The sequence below is a fragment of the Epinephelus lanceolatus genome, chromosome 15 (genome assembly GCF_041903045.1).
Source record: "Epinephelus lanceolatus isolate andai-2023 chromosome 15, ASM4190304v1, whole genome shotgun sequence".
Classification (NCBI taxonomy): Eukaryota; Metazoa; Chordata; class Actinopteri; order Perciformes; family Serranidae; genus Epinephelus; species Epinephelus lanceolatus.
Window position 1 is genome coordinate 11,813,079 of NC_135748.1, and position 12,407 is coordinate 11,825,485.

Genomic DNA, 12,407 nt, shown 5'->3' on the forward strand with positions numbered 1-12,407 from the left:
GATTAAAAAAACCTTCAAATACTTCTGCATTATTCTAAAGAGGAAGTAGGTTTCGATTCCATAATGCCATATATATATTTAAGAAATCTCTGACTACTTCCAAATTCTTGGTGCGGCCATGCAAACAAAACCGCTTCCCAAGGTGGCAAATACCAAACCCAGGTTTTGCAGTCACGCCAGCAGCTTTGTAGGCCGGAACTAGTTTTTCTCAACAGTGGATTTCTTGTTATGGAGTAAAAACGTTTCATGGTAAAGAGCAGGGAAAAGAAAAGGATGCACTGAATGTACCTAAACTCTCAATCTCTCATTCTGTTGGCCAGTCAGGTTTTTGTTTTCTATTGAAGGCCTACTGTGTAACTATATTTGCCTCAGAAATTTGGCAGGTGCATATCTTGCCACAACAGTCATGGCTGCTAGATAAATGTGTTTGGACATTGTAGGTTCCACTGACGGCCAACAGTGGGGTTTTTTTCGAGAAGTGGCACCTACAGCACAACAAGATTTTGGGTCATGTGGCGTATTACTGTGGCGAAAACATTCTGTCAGTCTCAGGTAGGCTTTTACCATCACTATGATCAGGACAGCGGTGGTGATGATGTCGAGTAGGATGTGTGAAACAATCAGTGTGAGATGTTGTTGTTATTTTTAATTTCCTTTGAGTCACAGTTGCCTTGGAAATAGCCCTTTGTTTTCTGGATACTGTTGTTGTTGTTGTTGTTGTTGTTAATGATGTTGTTTATCTTGCCATCTGATAAACCCTGGCTCCACCTCAGTTGGGGGGATCAGTAAACCTAATCATACATTTGTTTTCAAAGATTAAGGTTGATAAAGACTGAAGAATGGCAAAACCTGTTTGCTCATTGCACATGTTTTATATCTCCAGTAGTTGTTGTGGGGGACAGAGAGCAGCTGTGGAGTGAAGGAAATCCATGCTGTCGATAAGATGACCTGCTGGGCCCAATTAATGTCTGAACTGAATGTAGTCAATTTTCTGGGGTGAAGTGATTTCTGCCTGGCACAGTGGAGGCTGTCTGGCTGTGCAACTGCTTGTTCCTCAGGCTTTCATTAACTAGGGCGAAGGCACGACTTTGATTGAATCATAGTCGCTTTTGTTGTCTGATTCTAGCTTCTGACAATTACGACGGCGGGGAATGGGGTCGCCTTTGCCCTAACAAATGAAATACTTTTTTTACTTCACTCTGTAGAAGTACAAGCGTGCCATTGTCAGGGCTCCAGCCGGGCATTGCCGACCAAATATCTTATGACCAGATGACTGGGCCGAGTATGGTTAAATCTGATCCTTCAGTGTTGTGACTGCTGAAACATTATGACAGCTTTGGTACACTGGTGTCTTACTAAGGCATTTCTTGAGCAGAGCTGGGATTTTAACCAGGAAAATCGGAGTTATGTTGGGCTGTAGAGCGCTAAACTTTCAGTAGTAAATGCTGTCAAGCAGCCATTGTCGGGAAATTCACCCTCCCAAATGGCTTCAGCTCACTTGTTTTGCACACCATGGCGCTTTAGAAGTCAGGACAATGGCATCAAAGACTGTGAAGGTCCATATCAAGGTCTGTAGTTTCCAAGGTTGACCTGCAGTTTTTCCATGGACTGATATGGATCCTGAATTACACAGTGTGCCAGCACTTTGCATGGTTCAGAAAGAATTGGTCCTAGTGGCGGGCCTGTGGTTACCAAATGTTTGCTCATCTGTTACGGGACCTTGATGGTTTAGCCATGATAATCTCTCTAGTCCTTGGTCCATATCTCAGGATAAATGCACTCTGGTACCAAGAATTTCTTTGAAAGGCTGTCCGTGGCTGTATATAGAGCTGCACACTCACACACTCAGAGAGGATAGCAGTACCAACATAACATATTCAGACCAAACTATGTTGGTTTTTATCTTATCTTCTTCCTCCTCTTGTCTAATTTTGCCTCTCATCTCATTTTTATAGCTCAACTTTGCTCCTTTATGTGAGACTTAAGCTGTTATAGGTTTGTACTGTGTAAAGGCATTATCTGATAAGGAGGGAAGAATCATAGCACTCAACAGTAGAATGTAATTTCACTCCACATAGTTACCTGAGCTGAGCACATAGGTTTTTACAAACAACAGACAACATTGTAAAAAGCTGATTTTACAAACTCCACTCTCACCCACCATGTGTGCTTCCTCTTCTCAGGTCCCTGCGTGTTATTGGCTCCACGCTAGTCAGATCACACCCAACCCAAAATAAAAGAAGGGGCTGAGGTTTTTCTAACTATAATATTCCCATTTGGAAAACATATTAAAAAAAGTGGTGTTCTAATCATAAATTTCACTCCCACACACAAAAAAGTCGGCCTGTATGGAGGCTCCAGGACAAATTCTTTATCAAAAGTTAAAGTTTTTGAGAATTTTCGATTATAGAAATATTTACAGTCACACAAAAGCAGAGAGAAAGGTGAAAGATGATGCAGAGAATATACATGAAAGCAGAGAGGCACTGCAAAACCATGTCTTCTTTATTATTGCTTCTATTTGTTTTTGTTTCTTCAACAAAACACACCCACATTTTAGTGAAGATGGCAGGGAAAGAGCTCTGTGTTGTCCTCACAAGGAGAGAAGAGACAAAGTGAGACACTCCCATAGAGTTTGGCAACATAGGTGGCAAACATGGTCAGAGTATGGCACAGCATTTGAAAACTCCTATCAGTGGGAAAATGACTGATCCCTGATCCTGTTGTTTCATCACTCATGGCTAAATATTGAGCCATATTGTGCCTGGAAGCTTCTGGAGTCTCACTGCTTTTCAACCTTCTGCTCTCCCCAAGTTACTAGCTCTGTGTTGTTTGTAGATGTTGCTGTGATTGTTAGTTCACTCTTTAGGGAAGCAGCATTAGAAGCTAGCTAGGGTCTCAGAACATGTTTCAGCACACGCGTTTCAATTGCTCTCGGAGCATTCTTGTTTCTTCTGTGCAAGGTTTCATGTAAGCTTTCAAAAGTGTACCCAGTAGAAATGTGTGAATAAGATGGTATGACTGTGTATGAACAAGTTGTCAGCAGTGCAGCCGTCATGTTTTCTGCATGTGTGTGTGTGTGTGTGTGTATGTGTGTGTGTGTGTGTGTGTGTGTGTGTGTGTGTGTATTTAATGGGAGACTTGCTCATGTTCAGCAGTATAGTCTTATCACTTCAACCGCAGCAGGAAACAGCAACAGAAATCCTTCGTTCTCAGGGTACAATCGGTTTTCAAGAAGAGGAGGAGGAGGAGGAGGAGGAGGAGGAGGAGGGAAAGTTACAATAGCTCAGGCCTCTAGCTCACTCATATGAATAGTAGGAGTCACTGGATCTGTTCTCCTCCCTTGATGTGTTTTTAAGCTGCCAAAGACCACAGTGGAACAAACTTAGCCCAGACACAAGTCTATCTGAAGTGCCCATGTACGCACACATTGGCAGGAGGCTGGTCCAGTATTCTTTCCTACTCTACTACACCTCCTTCTATTCTGACATTTTGTTCTTTTTCCTTAACCTTAGTGGTTCCACTCCACTCATGGTTTCTTCCACTGAACTCTGACTACTACCAATCTGTTGATATACTATGGGCCATACTGTGCTGGACCAGGTGTCAACAGTCTGTGGTTGGCATGAAAAGAGACCAAAGCAGACCTGTGCACAAAGATTTGGCCAATGTTGTGTCCGTTGCAGCACCCTATGTTTAGAAATGTAGGATTTCACACTAGCTGTATACAGTGTATGTGTGTGTGTGTGTGTGTGTTTGGAAGGCACACTTAGACATTTCTAACCAACATACTTACTGAGGGTGAGCAGAGTTGTTGCACAACTTGTACAAAGTGGCCAAATTCCTATCTGTGAATGGCACTCAGGGTCTACACTGCATGTTGCTGAGGCATCGTAGAGCAAAGCAAGGCCTTTCTAGTCCAGTGCAGTATACTTCTATAGTGTGACAGAAGCAGAGATGTCTGGCCACCATATTCCTCCCTCTCTCTTTTTTTCCCATCACCTGTTTCACTGTGAGGAGTGAGTGAATGTAAAACTAAAGGCGAGGAGGACGAGCAGTTTGGTTTAATCTCAGAACATGCCAGGGACTAAACACTCCCTCTGATGCTTCCTGAAGCTATTTCTGACAGTTTGTAGCTTCCCAGCTGGGACACAGGTTGGCATGCCTGGTCTGATATGATTCATGGCGAGCCTGTGGCCAAGGTCAGATTTGATGGGAAGTTTTTAGTCCCGGGCTTTATGGAGCTGTAAAGTGATTTGCTGCTAGAGATCTGCTAGGAGCAGGACATTCCACATGGGGGTCGCTCAGGCCATCTGACTTGCAAACAGTTTACTATATGGCTTAAGTGTCTGCATGAAAATTAGACTCTATATAAATATATACTATATTTTTTTTACTTTTAATGAGTTGGTCTGTTTTCGAAGGGATCAGGGACGCAGCTAGTATCGACTAGTCACACCAGATTAGCAGCTGGTCTGAGCAGAGTGGAGGTGTGATACCATTTCGAGGTGGTTATTTAAAGTGTGTTGCTCTTTTAAAGGTCGTATGTGTTTCTACTGTGTGTTCCCGCGACGCCAAGCTTTGCTTTCACCTGATGCTCCAGCATCCCAAGGCCATTTTGGGGCCTTTAGTGTCGGGTACACAAAAGGTCACAAGTGTGAAAGCACCTCACACTGACTGTGTGCTAAATATGAGGACTAGCTGCTCTTCCCATGACATGAGTTGGTTTCATCTGTTGGATCAAACATCACAGTACATCAAGAGGAAGTCAGTCTGCGTATTTAGCACACACATGAATGCACATAGGCCATATTCAATATGGGTACCTTGAGTCTGGACTGGGCTTATTTATACACCATATGCAGACAGAGGTTTGTGTATGACCATACTGTGTGTACACAGAGCGACTGATTGACACACAGCTAGCAGAGCCTTATTTTTAATGAGTTCTGCCGTTCTAATGACAATGTTGAAGGCTCTAGAGGGGAGATGAGGTGTCAGTCATTCAGGAGACCATTACCAGCAATTACTGTACATTGATGCAGTCGCAGCCAGTTCAATCTGCCCTTCTGACCTGTTAATGTTTTGTTTATGTTTTTTGTTTTCTGTGCTCTTTATATGCATTCATAGAGAAATCCTGGAAGATATCAGGGCCCCTGTGACCTGATGGGAAATTGAATCCACAGAGCTGGCCTCTAACGTAATCCATCTGATACAGTCGGCCTTTGACAGCTTATTAAAACTGTTGTGATGGCAGAGCTATAGATATACAGGGATCTGGGTGCGTCTGTCCTACTACCAGGCCCATTAACACAGAGTTGACACATTTGTGCTAATACTTGATAGCCAATACTAACACCATAGACATGGACAGATGTGCTAGCGTGTGTTGTTTTAGTACCAAAGCAGCAGACTGTGTCAGATCTGCATCAGTGTAAACGGGCTCAGAGCCACAGGCAGACACACATCAGACATGACCGGTTTCACTTCCACTCTGATCATTGCTCAGACTCGATGCCAACTTGAGAGTTTCAGATGTTGACTCTCGGGATGTGTGCAATGTTTTAGAGAGTAAAACTAGCCGTAGAAAAGAGGTAGTTAGAAGGTTCTGGGCCTAAAACCTTCCCTTAACCTCTTTTCTGAAAGGATTACTGTTAAGAGACGGGGTTTCTTCATCACAATGTGAGATTTCAAATGCTTCCTGTTTGTGTTGTGTTTTTACCTAAATGCTAAGACCATAGACTACTACCAGTACATGCAAGACTTTGAATAGGCTCACATTGGGCTGGACTCGTGCAGGAATGTGAAGAATCTCATTAACATCCTGATATATGTTTCTGTAACTTGGAGAAAAACACTGGATGTGCATTGCACTGGTATAAAATCAGTCCTGTGTAACAGATATAGATAGATGTGTATAAAGCTAGACAGGATCTCAGTGAAGGGGAGGTTCACACAGGGCAAGGCCATTAGCAGTTAGCCACACTGAGAGCCTTAGAGGAAGTTTGGATTCTCCAGTTTTTAATATCAGCCGCAGCTGACACTGAAACTGATTTTCCAGACAGCTTGTAATGATCATCTCAGAATAACAGTGACATTAAGGGTATTATCATATACTTGCCACATTGTATTTCTAGAGAAGAAACAACAAAATGGCACTGAAAGCATAACCTGGCCAAACTCTGTCAGTAGCTGTGGTGCACACCCCGGGGGTTGGTGTAGCGCCCGGCTGTATAAATGAACTGATAGATATTCATGCTCAGTGTCAGCCAACTATCTTCATTTAGATCTCAGCTACTGTGGCTCTGATGTTTCTGGCTGCTAAACAAAGTCTTTCTTGTAAAGTCTGGAGAGCCAAACCTCCTAATTAGCCAGGCAGGCAGGCCTGCTGCCCAGTCCAGCCTCACAACTATGCAAGAGGAATGCATATAATCCACACTCTTCTCTCTTTTATTTTTCTTTATTTATTTTTTTTTTTTTCATTTAGATTTTCTTGTTCTCACTGTCACGCAGTAGAAATGAAGACATAAACTAAGAACTTGCAATGACAATACTTGGCCTTATGATGATTTATGAAATCTTTATCATTTTAGTTTTAAGATCTTTTGATTCTGGTCAGCCAGCCCAGCGACAGCAGCGGTGACGGCGGGCTCACTCTTGGTCTCTGTGAGACTGGCTAGACGGCCCCAGTTTTATCGTGGTACGAATGTTGTGCATTTGTTTAAAATCAGGACAGTTTGCAATAACAGCAGTCTTACTAGTGGCCACAAAGGGGCACAAGCAGTGCTGACAGCGCCCGGCTGCGTCTTTAGAAAACCGTAGAGGAAGAAATATAAACTATATAAATAGATATATAAACTCACACAGTGCATATTTGTATAGGTATCAACAATGCATTACCGTGGTATACTCTTATGCAACACATGTCCAGGTTCAATTTATGAACATGAAGTATATTATAAAATCACACAGACTTTGTAAAACAGAAGCTATGTTGTGTGTGTTTTTTTTTTTTTTCTTTGCAAAAATGGTTTTACCATCCTTAATGTTGAATATTCTGAGCGTTATGTTCCTGTGTGATTGTGTTTGTTAAAGTGAGCACATAGCAGTGGGTTTTACCTTCTTTCTGTAAGCAGGGAACCAGGCGTAACCTAAAACACAGCTGGAGCAGATTTCAAACTACATGAAGCGTATTTTAAGTATGTGTCATTCATGTCAAAACTGACCTGAGCACAGTTTTACAAATACCTGAGTGTGAGCAGCAGAATGGAGCAGCAAAGTTCCACTCCCAAAACTTTCCTCTATTTGCTCATGAATTAGAACATTTTAGTTGAGAAGTTGGCTTAATACACATCTGTGTAGCTGCTCTTAAGTTAATTTAAGACTAAAATAATATCAAACTGTGATTTGAAACCTTTCCAGCTGTTTTTTGTTTTGGCCTCCAGGGAAAGAGTCCTCTCCAGCTCAGAGGGCAGATTTTATCATAGACAACAGTGTTGATTCATGTTGTGGAGAAAAGGGAGGCTACCTTACAAACCTCCATGTAAAACCTCTTAACTGACAGATGGCCTACACTTGAGGGGTCAACCTGCCGAATGTTGATTTGAATTAATGTCGAATGAATGCTTCTCTTCTTTTAGTCAGTGAATAAAAGCATTAAAAAGTTGTTTGCTTCCGCTGTTTGTTTCTTTACCTCCTGTTTTCGGCTCCAGCAGCATTCTGGGTACACAAACATAGTTTTCAAATTGTGTAAACTGTATATGGTGAGTAATAAAGCTGTATTTCATCACGTCAGGGTTGTGTTCACTTGAAAAATGTACAATACAGATAACACACTCCGTCCGAGAGAGGACAGCAGATGAGGAGAAAACACTGAATATGAGTTCTTGTCAGTGGACCGAGGCAGCACATCACTGCACTGCAGGGCTTTCCCTCCAGTGAGGGGGAAACATGAAACACTTGCAAATGAGATTCAACCGCTGTCACCATGACAACATAGCAATGGGGAATACAGGGAAAGTGCTGGTTGGTGATGAGCAGAGAGAAGGGAGGTGAGTGGTAGAGAGAGGGACTGAAAGATTGAGGCAAAGAAGAGAAATGATGGTTTCCCTCTGCTCACACTGCCCTAATCAAAAGAAATATAAGATAGAACAAATTAAAGGAATTATATTTAGAAAACAGCTTGCCTAACCCATGGAGTAACCTTTTCATTTAGTCCCTTTAGTTTTAATAAGTCTTCTCAGTGCTCAGGAGGAGGGTTTATGCTTCAAATCAGATAATGATCATGTTTCATTCAGGGGAAAAACCATGGAGGCTGCAGGTAAGTAATGATGCAGCCAAAGGCCACACCTAAAAACTGTCAAATAAGGGTGCAACTCTTTTCACTTATTGTCATGAAGAAATTAATTTTCACGTTTATTAATAGTTCATTTTACAAGTAGCCTCAGTGATGTAAATATTTGCTCATACCTTTGCTGACACAAGAGGAAACATGCTCACTGCTAATTTCATTTTGTTTCCTGCTTTGCTCAGAGCTCAGACAAAGAGCTCGTTCACGTCTGGTAATGAGATTATCATGTTGGTGTTATGCAATTAAGCTGAAACAATAACACATTTTTGTGGCCCCACGGTTACAACACACTGGGTGACGTTCAGTTAATACCCAGCAGGATGCTGATTAACGGCTTATTCAGCGTCACTGAGGTGTGCCAGACAGTGGGATAGGAGAGGTAATCAACAAATTATTGCTCATTACTTTGACGTTGTTGCAACTCCTGCTAGTCTTATAGATGATTTAAAGACATACAGTATTTTGATATTAATCAGTTAGGGCCTTTTTTTTCTTGGTTGAACAAAAAATGTCAAAACAAAGTGACACCCTATGGACTGGCGTATTCCACCTTCTCTTCTTTAACTGATTGAAACATTTCGAATGAAACACATTTGACATGGTTTATGATGATGTATGTTTTCAAATGTCAATTCAGTGAGTTCACAAACAAATACAATGGTAGTGTAACACACACACACTGCCACAATGTGTTTATATGTAAAAGAGATCATTTATGTGATCCACTCAACAGACAGTGCAGTCATCAGAAGAAAAGGAGAAATCCAGCAGTGCAGATATGACTCAGGTAACAAAATGCTGTTTCATGGTTTGTTCCTACTTTCATTTGCAAAAGCTGCAAAATAAGGACTCAAAAGGATTTTTTTTTTGTGAGTTGGTATTCTCAGTTCAGTGTTGGCGCACCAGTTTAATGGAGATGGATGGGCACACAGCGCCTGGCTGCCAAGAGAGGAAAGAGTGACTGTACACTGTAACTCCACAGAAACAAAACAAAATGAACACTTAGTTCTCTACTATTCTAAACTGAAAATAAATATGGTGTCATATATTTAATAAACATGCCTTCTAACTTGGTCTTGTAGGCGTGTACCACAACTATTTTGATTGTTTTTTTACGATCACCAATTATTCTTATACTAGGATGCTATTCTTGTTCTCTTCATGCTGAGTGGATAAAGCTCATACTGCATTCAAGTTGACATGTTTGTCTATGGGTACCTCCACCCAGCTAAACAGTCATAAAGTATGAGCTGACAGACTGCTGAGGATCTTGTGACTTCTGACAGCAGGAGCACTTCTAGAAATTCTGGTTCTCCTCAGTTTGCATGTGGCACAGTCCTGCTCCAACAGTAGAGCAATATTTAAAGCTCTGTTTTACGTCAAAGCACTTGTTGGTGCTTTTATGACATGAGATGATGGATGTTTAGCTTCCCTTGTTTGTTAGTCAGGAACCATTCTGAAACAAACAAGTTTTTTTATGTGGCTGTTAAGATTCATGCAAGTAGCAACATGCTGGTGCAGCACTTGCATGCACTTTCTAGCTTTAAGTGAAATAGCACATATGCTGAAATGGAACTAGCAAACAAATATAAGAACCAGATACAAAATGATAGATATACACTAATAAAACAAAAACAGGGCTTTCAAATTAACTTAAACTTATCTAGTAATTAAAATTATATAAGAGCTGCCTTGTCTTTAACAAGTTTCAGTGATTTACTTGAGTTTTAACTGTCTCTCCCGGTGCTTCAGACTGAGTTTAGTCTTAAATTATCTGCATTCATGTATAAAAAAAGACTTCCCTAGTAACAAGACAATATTTAGAACCAAGTCTGCTTCCTTGTTTTCAACACAAACACCAAATATGACTCTTCACTTTCAAGAGTGACAACTCAATCTCCCTGGACTGTAGCCAGCACTGCACATCGCCCCAGAGGGCCTGCACTGATATACAATAGAAAAACACATGTAACAAAGATTCAATTTTCCTTTCACAAAATGTAAAATTATTCACATCAAAATTAAATCTCAGCTATAAGAGTTTGTTCATTGGATGAATCTCATTTAAAACGCTGAAGTGCACTTTTTTACCGTATGAGGCAGTGGAAATTCCTTGAGAATATGATTTCCTCTTACTGAGTTGAGGAAAAATACCTTTAATAAAAAGTTTCACAGAACTTTGTTGGTACATTCACTGTCACAAAAATCAAAGCTGTCTCAGTCCAGGACAGACCTTAAAGTACAGAAGGTTTTCTTTAACCACTGACCTCAGAGACAGTGGTATGGCTTTTAGTATATCAGGTCACTGGAGTTGGAATTTCTCACAAAACTCCTCATGCTGTAATACATTTCCATTCCCATCCATAAAATGAGCAACAGCCCAAATCCCTGTGGAGACCCATTCCTCTATGTACACAGATTTTCTGCTGAGCAATGTGTATCTGTTGTTCCAAACTGGTGTGTCATGTAGTGTGAAATTACGTTTATATATTAATTTCCAACAGAGATGGACTTGCTGATGGAAAGCAGATAGTTTAATTATAAAGAGTTACACTCATTGTCACAATGTAAGAAAAAAAAAATTACACTGGGGACAATAAACCAAAAGGAGTGACTATTCGTAATGAAAGATTTTAAGCATTTTAATTTCAGGACACCATTCAGGATATCAGAATCAATCACATTCACATCCCCATCTTCATAGTTTTTAACCATGTCCTTCTTCCTTATGTACTGACATTGTTTCCCCCATATGAAGTTAAAATTTACACTCATTCATCGTTCTAAGATAAAAGTTATTAGATAACAAAATGTTGCCAAAGATTGTGATATCACTCTGCAACTACCTGTTTAGAATTTATTTACACTTTACATTACTCCAAATTTTCATAATGTCAGTTGTTGTTTTATCGTATGTATATACTGGCCTACCTTTCAACTATCCTGATTGTGTCTCACTATTTTTTTTTTTTAAATACCTTTCTTCAGCCTCGCAGCAAGGCAAGACAATTTTATTTATATAGCACCGTTCATACACAAGGCAATTCAATGTGCTTTACAAGAGAAATACATTAAAAACAATAGATCATTAAAAACAAGAGCTAAAAGCAAGAAAATAAATAGTTAAAAACAGTAGTTCACTGGTAAGCTGCAGTAAATAGTAATGTCTTAAGCCCTGATTTAAATGAGTTGACAGTTTCAGCCGACCTCAGATATTCTGGAAGTTTGTTCCACAGGCGGGGAGCATAGAAACTAAAGGCTGCTTCACCTTGTTTGGTTTTGATCCTGGGAACACTGAATAAACCTGTTCCAGATGATCTGAGGGGTCTGGATGCTTCATAACGTACAAGTATATCAGAGATGTATTTACGCCCGAGACCATTTAGTGCTTTATAGACAACAAGATTTTAAAGTCTATTCTTTGACACACAGGAAGCCAGTGCAGTGATTTACGCACTGGTGTAATGTGCTCCACTCTCTTGGTGTTGGTGAGGACTCTGGCAGCAGCCAGCTGGACGAGCTGCAGTTGTCTGATTGATTTTTTACTCAGGCCTGTGAAGACACCATTACAATAGTCCAACCTGCTGAAAATGAAAGCATGAACAAGTTTTTCTGTATCTTGTTTAGACAGAAATTCTTTTATTCTCGCTATGTTTTTAAGGTGGTAGTAGGCTGATTTAGTAATTGTCTTAATGTGACTATTGAAATTTAGGTCTGAGTCCAGAACTACACCAAGATTTCTGGCTTGATTTGTAGGTTTTAGTGTCATGGCGTCAAGGTGAGCACTGACTATTGATCTTTGTTCTTTGGGGCCAAAAACAATTATCTCAGTTTTTTCTGTGTTTAGTTGTAGAAAATTCTGGCACATCCACGTATTGATTTCGTCAATGCACTTATTTAGTAGATATAGGGGACTGTAGTCATCTGGTGACACTGTTATGTAAAGTTGTGTGTCATCTGCATAAGTATGGTAGGAGATGTTATGATATTCCATAATCTGAGCAAGAGGGAGCACATAGATGTTGAACAGAAGAGGCCCAAGAATGGACCCTTGAGG